This window comes from Vipera berus (genome assembly GCF_964194415.1).
Source record: "Vipera berus genome assembly, chromosome: 2".
In the NCBI taxonomy this organism is placed as follows: Eukaryota; Metazoa; Chordata; class Lepidosauria; order Squamata; family Viperidae; genus Vipera; species Vipera berus.
The window spans coordinates 115,030,699-115,044,101 of record NC_138203.1 but is presented as its reverse complement, the minus strand read 5'-3'; positions in this window follow the sequence as shown (position 1 = coordinate 115,044,101).

Below are 13,403 nucleotides of genomic sequence, written 5' to 3'. Positions count from 1 at the left end.
AGCATTTGCTGGTTGACGAGGCCACAGCCGCGGCTCAAACAATCGTGACTCACAAAGGGGCATTCAAGGTTAAACGCTTACAGTTTGGAGTCAGTGTTGCACCAGGTATTTTCCAAGGGATCATGGAACATACACTTAAGGGTATTCAGCACGTCTGCCCTTATTTTGATATTCTTATTGCAGGGGAATCCCCAGAAGTGTTGGCCAGAAGGCTCAGGGCTGTTTTGCAGAGGTTTCTCGAAGCAGGCCTCAAATTAAAAAAGAACAAGCGTAGTATTGGGGTTTCTTCAACAGAATTCTTGGGTTTCCACATTGATGCTAACGGCATTCACCCCGCTGATTCTAAAGTGAAGGCCATTAAAATGGCTCCTAGGCCCAAATCAAAAGGACAGCTACAAGCATTCTTGGGTCTCCTAATTTTCTATCACACATTTCTACCTCATAAGGAAGCAATAGCAGAGCCCCTCCAAAGGCTTCTTGACAAAAAAGCTCCTTGGAAATGGACTAACTTACACGAAAAAAGTTTCCAGGACTTAAAAGCACTACTGTCAGAAAAGTCCACTGTAACTCATTATATAGAGTCTAAACCTGTATGTCTTGCATGTGATGCATCTCCCTATGGGGTGGGGGCAGTTTTAAGCCACATAGAAAAAAAATGGGAAACAGGTCCCTATGGCATTTTACTCAAGGACTTTGTCCTCTGCTGAGCGCAACTATGCTCAGATTGACAAAGAGGCCCTGGCCATCGTTGCTGGAATAAAAAAATTCCATGATTATTTTTATGGCAGGGATTTCAGTCTACACTGACCACAAACCTCTGTTGGGACTGTTCACAACAGACAAACAAACCCCCCACATACTATCTCCAAGAATGTTGAGATGGTCTATTTTCCTATCTGCATACAATTTTAAATTAATTCACAAACTGGGCAAGGAAATGGGCCATGCTGATGGCCTCAGCAGACTACCACTGCCACTATTGGAACCAGATCTGTCTCCTGCTGCTAGAATATTGTCCATACAGGACATACCTGAGTTTCCTCTCCATGCAGGGGACATTGCTGCTGAAACTGCCACAGATAAAATACTTAGTAGAGTGTTGTCATGGGTATACACGGGCTGGTTGGAAAAAAATCCAGGCTCAGAGTTTCAAAGCTATTTTGTCAGAAGGCATGAGTTATCTGCACATAAAGAGTGCATTTTATGGGGAAACAGAGTCATAATCCCCACTTCCCTAAGACAGGGTTTTACAAGGTTAACAAATGCTCCATTAAAATAATTGAAAACTGTGATGTTAAAAAGAAAGAAAGAAAGAAATAACTTAGAAGCATACAAAGCATAGCATGAAAATTATCCAAAAGATAACAACTCACTGAAAAAAAAGTTTCATTACTGAAGTTTAGGAAACTTCTGTGACCCAATAATTAAATTAAAATCTTCAAAAATACTTTTGTATTATTATGCAAAAATACATATTAAAAGAATAAAAACTAAAGCTTAAGGAGCAGCATCCATTTTAAATGTGCTTAAGGTCCAGTCTAGAAATCTGCTACAGTTAAAATGTATGATTCAGCATATGAACAGGATTAATGTTATTTATTAATCTTCCTCAGAATATCTCCAAGGTTCTATTGAAGTGAAAAAACCAGAGTCAATCAGAATAGTAAATTGTGAATAAAATTGGCAAGATTATTATAACCTCTGCTGTTTTTAAAGAAATCAATAGCCTATATTTGATAAATATATGTTCCAGAACCCTTCAACTCCAAGCAGGATATATTTCTCTGCTAGCAGAACAGATGTCACCCTCCCAGCAGAATGTATACCCCCAAAAAGAGGTTTTTATAACCTCTGCTGTTTTTAAAGAAATCAATAGCCTATATTTGATAAATGTTAAAATTCAAAACATAAAATAAAAATATATTTTAAAATACTTTTTATTTTAAATCTTCATCAGATTGCCCTCTTCTTGGCATAAAAAAGTTATATGCCTTTGACCTACCCTATTGCACAAAAACATTGTTCATGGTACTATGAAAATATAATTAAAAAAATAAACAATTGTTTGGTGAACTTTGGCAGAACACATGTTTTTCAAGGTATGACTCTGTAAGGTTTCAGTCCCTTACTTGAACTTGAGATACCATATCAATCTAATCAGATAACCCAAGCGGAGACCTCTTGATCAAACAGCACTTTATTTGATCAAATTAAGCAGCTGGGTGGTCAACAATCTGGAACGCTGGCAGAGTTACGTCCAGAAATGCCACAGATTAGAAAATTGGTAGCATTGCCTTATAAACTTTGTTAGCCAATGAAAATCAGACAACAGAGCCATTACATCATAAGAAAGGCATCAATCATTGCTGCACACTCCCTTATTCCCTCCTTCAGTATATCCCATCCATGTACATGTTTCTCACACTTGCATGAAATTTCTCTGGTGCAAAAGCTGATTACAAAAGGCAAGAAAGCAACAGTGAGACTAAACAATTCCCCTTTGTTCCAGAACCCTTCAACTCCAAGCAGGATATATTTCTCTGCTAGCAGAACAGATGTCACCCTCCCAGCAGAATGTATACCCCAAAAAAGAATTTAGAAACTTATTATGTTGTTGTTGTTAGCTGCAAAGTCATGTCCGACCCATCGCGACCCTATGGACAACATTCCTCCAGGCTTTCCTGTCCTCTACCATCTTCTGGAGTCCATTTAAGCTCACGCCTACTGCTTCAGTGACTCCATCCAGCCACCTCATTCTCTGTCGTCCCCTTCTTCTATTGCCCTCAATCTTTCCCAGCATTAGGCTCTTCTCCAGTGAGTCCTTCCTCCTCATTAGGTGGCCAAAGTATTTGAGTTTTAGCTTCAGGATCTGGCCTTCTAAAGAGCAGTCAGGGTTGATCTCCTCTAGGACTGACCGGTTTGATCGCCTTGCAGTCCAAGGGACTCGCAGGAGTCTTCTCCAGCACCAGAGTTCAAAGGCCTCAATTCTTTTGCGCTCAGCCTTTCTTATGGTCCAACTTTCACTGCCATACATTGCAACTGGGAAGACCATAGCCTTGACTATACGCACTTTTGTTGACAGGGTGATGTCTCTGCTTTTTAGTGTGCTGTCTAGATTTGCCATGGCTTTCCTCCCCAGGAGCAAGCGTCTTTTAATTTCTTGGCTACAGTCCCCATCTGCAGTGATCTTGGAGCCCAGGAAAATAAAATCTGTCACTACCTCCATTTCTTCCCCATCTATTTGCCAGGAATTGAGAGGGCCAGATGCCATGATCTTGGTTTTCTTAATGTTAAGTTTCAACCCAACTTTTGCACTCTCCTTCTTCACCCGCAACAAGAGGCTCTTTAGTTCTTCTTCACTTTCTGCCATTAGAGTGGTATCATCTGCGTATCTTAGGTTGTTGATATTTCTTCCGGCAATCTTAATTCCAACTTTTGATTCATCTAGCCCTGCCTTTCTCATGATGTGCTCTGCATATAAGTTAAATAGGCAGGGCGACAGTATACAGCCTTGCCGGACTCCTTTCCCAATTTTGAACCAATCAGTGGTTCCATGTCCAGTTCTCACTGTTGCTTCTTGACCCGCATATAGGTTTCTCAAGAGACAAATAAGATGGTCTGGTACTCCCATCTCTTTAAGAACTTGCCACAGTTTGTTATGATCCACACAATCAAAGGCTTTAGCATAGTCAATGAAGCAGAAGTAGATGTTTTTCTGGAACTCCCTAGCTTTCTCCATGATCCAGCGTATGTTGGCAATTTGATCTCTAGTTCCTCTGCCTCTTCGAAATCCTGCCTGTACTTCTGGTAGTTCTCGTTCCACATACTGCTGAAGTCTAGCTTGTAGGATTTTAAGCATGACTTTACTAGCATGAGAAATGAGTGCAATGGTGCGATAGTTTGAACATTCTTTGGCACTGCCTTTCTTTGGAATTGGAATGTAAACTGATCTTTTCCAATCCTGTGGCCACTGTTGAGTTTTCCAAATTTGCTGGCAAATTGAGTGTAGCACTTTTACTGCACTGTCTTTTAAGATTTTGAATAGCTCAGCTGGAATACTGTCACCTCCACTAGCTTTGTTGTTGCTCAGCTTTTCTAAGGCCCACTTCACTTCACATTCTAGGATGTCTGGCTCGAGGTCAGTGACCACCTCATTGTGATTATCAGGGACGTTAAGCTCGTTCTTGTATAGTTCTTCTGTGTAATTTTGCCACCTCTTCTTAATCTCTTCTGCCTCTGTTAGGTCCCTGCCATTTTGGTCCTTTATCATGCCCATTTTTGCATTAAACGTTCCTTTCATCTGTCCAATTTTCTTGAAAAGATCTCTGGTCCTCCCTATTCTATTGTTTTCTTCTATTTCTTTGCACTGTTCATTTAAGAAGGCATTCTTATCTCTTCTAGCTATTCTCTGGAATTCTGCATTCAATTGGGCATATGTATGTTTTTCTCCCTTGCCTTTCGCTTCCCTCCTTTCCTTAGCTATTTGCAAAGCTTCCTCAGACAGCCATTTTGTTTTCTTGCATTTCTTTTTCTTTGGGATGGTTTTGGTTGCTACCTGTTGTACAATGTCGCGAAACTTATTATACATTCCCGTATTTTATAATATTGAAGGAAAAATCTTCATCATGGTTCAGTCCAAGCCAGGAATAACAACATGGCGACTGCTTTAGAAAGAAGGTTGCAGTTTATTGAAGAGGAGAGGCAGACAGAAAGATGGCTCTGGAAGAAAAGAGAGAGATAGCACATGTAGGGAATGGGTTTTTATACCCTCTGGGGCTTCTGAGGTTGTTTCCTGTTCCTGTTTGAGGCTTTGTATTTCCTGTGTCATGTATTTTGACCTGAGTCTGAGTGTGCCCTTTGGCATCTATGGTTAATCCTATTATGTCATGTCTTAGAGTTTGGGTGGGATATGTATATTTTAGGTGTCTTTGTTTTCCTACGCTTCTAGCTGGGGGCCTCCAACCTTCCTGGATTATTTACATCTGCATTTCTACAGAGCTGGTTTCTGCTTGGGGGAGGGAGACTTGGGGCTATTAAGAAAACCTGGGCATGCTTTTCTACCTCTTTGAAGAAATATAATATTCTCCCTTTTAATATTTCCTTCTCTGGGGGGCTGACTTCCCACAATTATATATGTGAACTAAAATGATATATTTCTTGTCAGCATATGGATACTTTCGCATTCTAAGTCATTGCTTATTTGCCTTTTTTGCTTTGATGTGATGGCATTTTTGTGCAAGTATGCTTCTAAAAGCACAAGGCCACTGTTAGAAGAGAAAAGGCATTTTAAAGATGTAAATACTTTCTTTTACAACTATTATTTGAACATTACACTAATAAAAATAAATGTATATGTCATAGTGGTTAAAGTTTTTGAATCTGCAGAGACTACAGATTCTAGTCCAGCCACAACTTTATTGGATTATTTGGGACCAATCATTCTCTCTCACCAATCAACCTACCTCACGGGCTTGTTGTTGTGGGGAAAAATTACAGAGAGTGTTTTTTATATCACTCTGAGCACAACAATCAGCTTTAAAGTAAAAAAAACCATTTTTCTTATTGTCTTATTAGTCTCTCTTATTTTTCAGGAATCCCTTTGCCATGAATGTTAAAATAGTTTGATGGTTTTAATCCTCACTTGGTAAATAGAAGGTTGCTACTTTGAGATCAGACATATTTTTAATTATTATTTTTCTTTTTATAGTTCCCATGGTATGCATTGTGGGGGTGTTACTACCTCTGTGAAGTAGCTGGGGTTAATTTATTTAATTTAATTTATTAATATTTCTATACCGCCCTTCTCCCGAAGGACTCAGGGTGGTGTACAGGGCAAGAATAAAACACAAAATTACAAAAGTTAAAAAGTAATTAAATACATGCCCGTTAAAAAAAACAATTAATACATAATAAAAACCCCAATAAAATAATAATAAAAAAACCCCCAATCCCCCCTCAGGCCAGGCCGGCTTGTTCGAACAAGTATGTTTTTAGATCGCGGCGAAAGGAGCGAAGATCGGGCGCCGTCCAGAGCTCAACTGGTAGCTGGTTCCATAGTTCTGGGGCGCCCACAGAGAAAGATCTCCCCCTGGGGGCCACCAATCTACATTCTCTGACCGGTGGCACCCTGAGGAGGCCCTCTCTGTGGGAACGCACAGGGCAGAGGGAAGTTGATGCCGGCAGCAGGTGTTCCCTAAGGTACTCCGGACCCCTGCCATGTAGGGCTTTAAACACCATTACTAGTACCTTGAATCTCACCCAATGCAGCTCACGGAGCAGAGGTGTAACGTGGGAGTATCGGGAGACTCCCAACACAACTCTCGCGGCTGCATTCTGTACCAGTTGGAGCCTCCGGGTGGTCCTCAAGGGAAGCCCCATGTAGAGAGCGTTGCAGTAGTCCAGACGAGAGGTCACGAGCGCAGGAGTGACCGTGCATAAATCATCCCGGCCTAGGGCCGCAACTGGCGCACCAGGCAAACCTGGGCGAAAGCCCCCCTAGTCACAGCCACCATGTGATCTTCCAAGGTGAGCTGCGAATCTAGGAGGACTCCCAAGTTGCGAGCCCTATCTACGGGGGGTAATAATTCACCCCCCATAGAAAGAGATGGAATATCCGAATAGACCTGGGATGAAGGTATGCAAAGCCACTCAGTCTTGTCGGGGTTGAGCTGAAGTCTGTTCCTCCCCATCCAGACCCGAACCGCCTCCAGGCAACGGGACATCACGTTGAGGGCATCACTGGGGTGGTTTGGGGTCGAAATAAAAAGTTGGGTATCATCAGCATACTGATGATACCCAACTCCAAAGCCACGAATGATCTCACCCAACGGTTTCATATAGATGTTGAACAGGAGAGGCGAGAGGACCGACCCCTGAGGAACTCCACAAACGAGAGACCTCGCGGTCGACCTCTGCCCTCCTGTCAACACCGACTGCGAACGTCCCTGGAGATAAGAGGAGAACCACTGTAACACCGTGCCTCCCACTCCCAATCCCCTGAGATGCCGCAGCAGGATACCATGATCGATGGTATCGAAAGCCGCTGAGAGGTCTAATAGGACTAGAACAGAAGAATGTCCCCTGTCCCAAGCCCTCCAGAGATCATTCACCAGCGCGACCAATGCCGTCTCCATGCTGTACCCGGGCCTGAAACCCGATTGGTACGGATCTAGATAATCCGCTTCATCCAGGACCAGAGGGAGCTGATGCGCCACCACACACTCAACAACCTTCACAAGGAAGCGAAGGTTGGAGACCGGACGAAAGTAGTTCAATACAGTTGGGTCCAAGGCAGGCTTCTTGAGGAGAGGCCTCACCACTGCCTCTTTCAAGACGACAGGGAAGCTACCCTCACTCAAAGAAGCTGATATAACTGCCTGGAACCAGCTGCGTGTCCTCTCCCGGGCTGCATAAACCAGCCAGGAAGGGCACGGGTCCTAAGGCATCTGCCGAGCTGTGAGTGAGGGAGGCAGGTGGGGACCCCAGCGCTGCCTGGAACCTCTCGGGATCCATTAAGCATCTGGGGCGGTACCATCTAATTGGTTCCACACACCCATGGCGGGGGGTAGCAAAACGGAAGACCAGCCGCAGGAGATGATGATCAGTCCATGACAGGGGCATAACAATTGGGGAGCCCCCACCAAGATCATCTAACCACCGTCCAGATAAAAAAACTAGGTCAAGGGTGTGGCCTCCCTCATGAGTCGGTCCTGAAATTACTTGCGTCAGGTCCATGGCCGTCATGGAAGCCATGAACTCCCGAGCCAACTCAGATGATCCTCCCAGAGATGGTAGATTGAAGTCCCCGCAAACTATAAGTTTCGGGAACTCAATCACCAACCTAGAGAGGACATCGAGAAGCTCGGGCAGGGCTGCTGCTGCGTGACTAGGCGAAAGGTACACCAGCAGCAAGCCCAACTGCGCACCAGGGCCGCATCTCAAAAAGAGAGACTCACACTCGACTATCTGAGGAATGGTGGCCTCCCGCGGGCACAAGGTCTCCCTCATAACAACAGCCACTCCCCCACCCCTACCCTGAGCCCGAGGCCGGTGTAGCACCCGGAAACCTGGTGGGCAAAGATCAACCAGAGGAATACCGCCCTCTGGGCCCAACCAAGTCTCCGTGATGCAGGCCAGGTCCGCCTGCTCACACTCGACCAAGTCACGGACGAGAGGAGCTTTGTTAGCGACAGACCTGGCATTCAGGTACACCAGCCAGAGCTCAGGAGGCTGCACATCCTCACTCCCGGGACCTCGGGGCGGAACAAGAGGGTCGGAGTGCCTCACCGCTTGCAAGCAGCGGAGAGGCCTTCCCTGAGATTGATATGGCCCTCTGTTCCTACACCTGCTGCCATTCCCTAACGTCGTGGGAATAGGTAATCCCACGACTTGCCCTGGAGCCCCGGGGGCAACCGACCCCCGCTCCTCCCCCCTGCGATCAATCCCGTACCTGGCCTGAACAACGGTTGTTGGACTACCCCCCATATCCGAACAACCAAAAGAAGTTCCCACCCCCCTCCCTAACCTCCTAAAAAATTTAGCCAAGAAATTAACCAGGGGCCTCTTAATTGATTTATATCGGAGGCCCCTACCCATGCCTAGCCATCTCTCAGGGTCCCAACAATCGGGCCCTTCATCAAGAGGAGGTGTAAAGAGTAAGGTGGGTCGCTCCCAGGATGGGGGGGGCCCTGAGGGTGAATAAAACCGTGCTAGGATAAGTCAGACGCATGATGATTATTAAACAAGTCCGACAAAAAAGGCAGCAAGGCAGACCAGATCGATATGGGAGGATCTCAAAATAAGTTGAAGGCAAGTGACCAGAGTGCCAGCCCAGCTCCACTGCCACTAGAGCTGGGAAACCCCAGAACAGATCGAATCCCGCCCTCTCACGGCGGTCAGGGCCGGGGAGCAGCCTGGTACATACAACCGGGGGAAGCAATACCACCCAGAGCTCTCACCTCTGGGGGCAGCAGATGTAAAATCTCAACCACTCTCCCACAGTGGTTGTAACCCGGACCTTCGAAAATTATAAGGGGAGGAGAGAGGAGGGAATTAGAGCAAAAGAGTCAGCGAAATACATCAGGGCTGATAAGCCTGTAGAGACATAGAATGGTGGGAGAGCTCCAGTTACACAGTTCGATTTCATGTTGTAGGAAGACCAGATGATAGTCAGCCGGGAAGGGAAACCGAGACCATGGTAGTTCAACAGAACCACAAAACATGGTCTAGTCAGTTCTGGCGGCGCCGGGGTTAAATTGTGCCTCATTAACGTCCGAGGCATCAGCGTCCGCATTCCCCCACCAGGCCAGGTCACCATACCAGAAAGGCCACAGTAATCCACTCTCTTCGCCACCAGCCATCTCAGACACCAACCAGGCAATATCTCGACCACTTCAACACTTCCACGCCAACGCTGCTCCAAGCCGCAATTCATAGTTAGTCAGTCAACACGCGGCTCCCCCAAGCAGCTGAAGGGCGCTCCAGAACACCACCAAGCTCTAGAAAGTTGTCCCGGGCTCCACAGGCTTCGAGAACGCCACCAGGATCCGCAGACTCCATCAGGGGCCGACAGTCAGCTGGTCGGCGGAACGCAGGCCTCCAAAATCCTCCGCCCGGCTTACAGGTTAGCCTGTAATAAACTGAAACACACTAACCAAAACAGACAGGACCATTCAAGGAAGTGCAACAGAAGTGGAACAGAGAAATTGCACCCAGAGGACACTTTGTTTACTAAGTTAATATTTTCTGTTTCAGACCCATAAAATTGATTTCCAGCCTGTTATGGTGATGGGGCAACTGGGCAGTAAAGATAAGCCTTATATAAAATGTTGCTTCTTTAAATTATCTGTGTTCATCGTCTAGTTCTCTAGTAGTTAAATATAATGGCAAACAACTGCAACAGAATTAAACAGATTTAAAAGTCAGTAGCATTACTCAAATCCCATTAAACTCCAAGAACAGCATTTTAAATAATCTAGAATGCATTACAAGCACTTGTAGGATCAGGAATTGTTGCACTTATGCACCTGTGATCTCATCTTTTTATTAGCAGAAAAGTAAAGGCATTTTCATTCTCCTCGCTGTTATCTCCCTGGAGGCAGGGAGTGAATACCATGAAAGCAACATTGCAGAGGGATGCCTGGCAGTGGAAGGCTTGGCAGTGCTCCAATGAGACTCCTTAAACAGTGGCAGTGGTATGGATGTTGGAACATCAGAAACATTCTTGATAAAAACATGTTTACCATTTTGAGATTAAAAAAACTGGAAAGTCAAGGGAAATTAGGCAAGTGAGCACCTCTTATGTTATTTCTTCCATTAGTTCTTGAGAATGATGCCTATAGAGGGAAGAGATAAATGTAGGGCATGTTGGCAAAGTGACTTAAACAGTCACCCCTACAAATGTGTGATCTGCATGGGAGAAGAAGAGAATCAGCCAATCAAGATGCCAGCTAGAAGCAGGATAAAAAAAAAATTTTTTTAGAAAATTGAAGTTGGAAAGGGAGAGAGAGAGGCTCTGAATAGAACAAGTCAGACAAGTTGTGCTGGTAGACTAGACTCCAATTACAGGTAGAGCACAGAGAGCTAAGCTACAAGCACGTTGCACAGCAGCTTCTATTGAAAGATTCAAGGCTGCTTATCTCAGAGTTAGAGAAGACAAAGAGTTCTATCAAATTTTGAAAAAGCCTGAATCAACAACCAAATTTTCTTTGAGTATCATATTTATTGTAGAGGAAGATAGAAAATTACAAGCTCCTTAATAACAGGGTGAAGTTCAGGCTGGTATTTCCTCCAGAAAATGTGCAGTTGAACTTCAGAAGTTTCAGGATTTCATACTCCTTTGTTCACCAGAGGTAGTGTACATATGAAGTATGACAGGAGCAAGCTGGAACTGAAAGCCTGACTGAGGAAAATACCTGGAACCAGATTCAAGCAAAGCAGTGCCTACAGCATTTACTTTGAGCTATTCAGGAGCAGTACTGTTTTGGGAGCAAATGAACCTTCTAGTCAACCTGTCACTTCTGTGCTTGCCTTGCTCTCTCTAGCGCTTTATGCACTATGGGCCAGCTAGCTTTTAGTGTGCTCATCAACTCAGCCAAGAGGTTGATGAATGAAACTCTTGAGGAAGCTCTGACATAAGCACAAATTCCACCCCAGTAGCCACTTGAGAGGGGATAAACCCGATGCTACTGTGCACAGAGTTATTGTATGCGACCTCAGCAAAGGGCAGAAACTCGGTCCAATTGGTCTGCTGGTAGTTCACATAGCATCGAAGTACTGCTTCAGGACTGCATTCATACATTCACAAACTCCATTTGTTTGAGGATGATGGACAGAACTAAGGCCCTGGAGGAGCCTAGCAGCCTCAGGAATTCTTGCCAAAATTTTGAGGTGAACTGCACCCCCTGATCAGAGTTTATGCATTTTGTCAACTGCTCCAATATGCTAGCTAGCAAAAAAACTTCTGAGACATTCTTTTTTTCCAAGAGTATACTTTACTGAAAAGCCATGTGTGTATAGAAGTGGAAAAGCCAGTTCTAACATTTTGCATGTGAAAAGCATAACAAAAATTCCCCTTACCCTCCCTGGACCTCCCATTGAACAGAAGGCACATGTGCTCCCATGTGAAGCTCCACTCATGTGAGCAGAGGGTGCTTGCATCAGTGGAGCTTTGCGTGCAAGTGGAAGTGCCCTCAGCTTGTGAAAGTGGAGCTTTGCATGTTTGCACTTGCCCATTTCTTCTGCACCCTGATTTCAAATAGGCCACGGCCCAGGGGCTGGGGACCACTGTTCTAAAGAATATGATTATAAAAGACCAGACTATCATAATACCACTGAAGAAGTAAAATGAGAAATCTAAGAAGAAACCATCATGGTTACACAACAAACTCTCTGGTAAACTGAAAGACAAAAAGATAAGTATAAAAATGGAATGAGGGACACATAAATATGGCAGAGTATCAACAAATAGCCCAAATTTGAAAAGATGAAGTAAGGAAAGCTAAAGGTCAGGAATTAGACTTGCAATAAATATCAAAAACAAAAAAGAATGTTTCTTTCAACATATACAAAACAAAGAAGTCAAGGAAACAATTAGTCCACTAATGGGAAATGATGACCAAGAAGTAACAGTAAGGGCAGTAGAGAAAAACCAGAGCTGCTTAACTCATTCTTTTCACCAGTCTTCAAGCAAAAAAGAAAATACAGCCCAACCTACCAAAAACATAATAGTAAAAGACTCTAAAAATAAAAATTAAAATCAGCAAGAAAATGGTAAGAGAACACCTCTCTGATCTTGATGAGTTCAAATAATCAAAACCTGATGGATTAAATCCCAGACTTTGGAAACAGCTGGCAAATGTTATCTCAGAACCATTGTACAATATATTTCAGAGATCCTGGAGCACCCAGAAACTACTAGAGGATTTGAAAAGAGCCGATGTGGGGGGAATTCTGGCTTGTGTCAATGAAACGAATCCTCTCTCTCTGTTCTACGAGCAACTAAGAAAGAGGATGGGGGAATTCTGGCTTGTATTTCCAGATGGCCCCTTCATGGATTACTGCCTTGTCGTGGCGAAGGGGCTTGTGTAATTCAATGAAGCTATGAGCTATGCCGTGCAGGGCCACCCAAGACGGAAAGGTCATAGCAGAGAGTTCTGACAAAACGTGATCCACTGGAGAAGGAAATGGCAACCCACTCCAGTATCTTTGCCATGAAAACCCTATGGACAGTACCAAAAGGCAAAACGATATGACGCTGGAAGATGAGCCCCTCAGGTCGGAAGGCGTCCAATAAGCTACTGGGGAAGAGCAGAGGGCTAGTAGTAGTAGTGCCAGAAAGAATGAAGCGACTGGGCCAAAGCCGAAAGGACGCTCAGCTGTGGATATGTCTGGTGGTGAAAGGAAAGTCCGATGCTGTAAAGATTTTTTCTCCATAGGAACCTGGAATGTAAGATCCATGAATCAAGGCAAGCTGGACGTGGTCAAAAAAGAGATGACAAGACTGAACATCGACATCTTAGGTATCAGCGAACTAAAATGGACAGGAATGGGTGAATTTAATTCAGATGACCATGTTGTGACTCAGGGCCAGCCGGTGGGTCCGGCAGCCGGCTCAGATGTATCGGATGACTCAGATGAGGGGGAGGAGGAGGGTGTGGAAGACGAACCGGCTGATGATGGCTTGGAGGCTTTGCAGAGCCCTCAGCCGGGGCCCTCTTCTCAGCTGCGTGAGCCTGATAGTGCGGAGGATGATGACCCACAGCTGGCCCTGTTCAAGGACGCCCGACGCAGGAGGCAGTCGAGCAGGAACAAACAAAGAAAGGCTGTGGGACTCCTCGGGAGGAGGCACAGGGAGACCACGCCCTGAACTCTAAATAAAAGGAGTGTTTGGGGAGGGGCTGGTT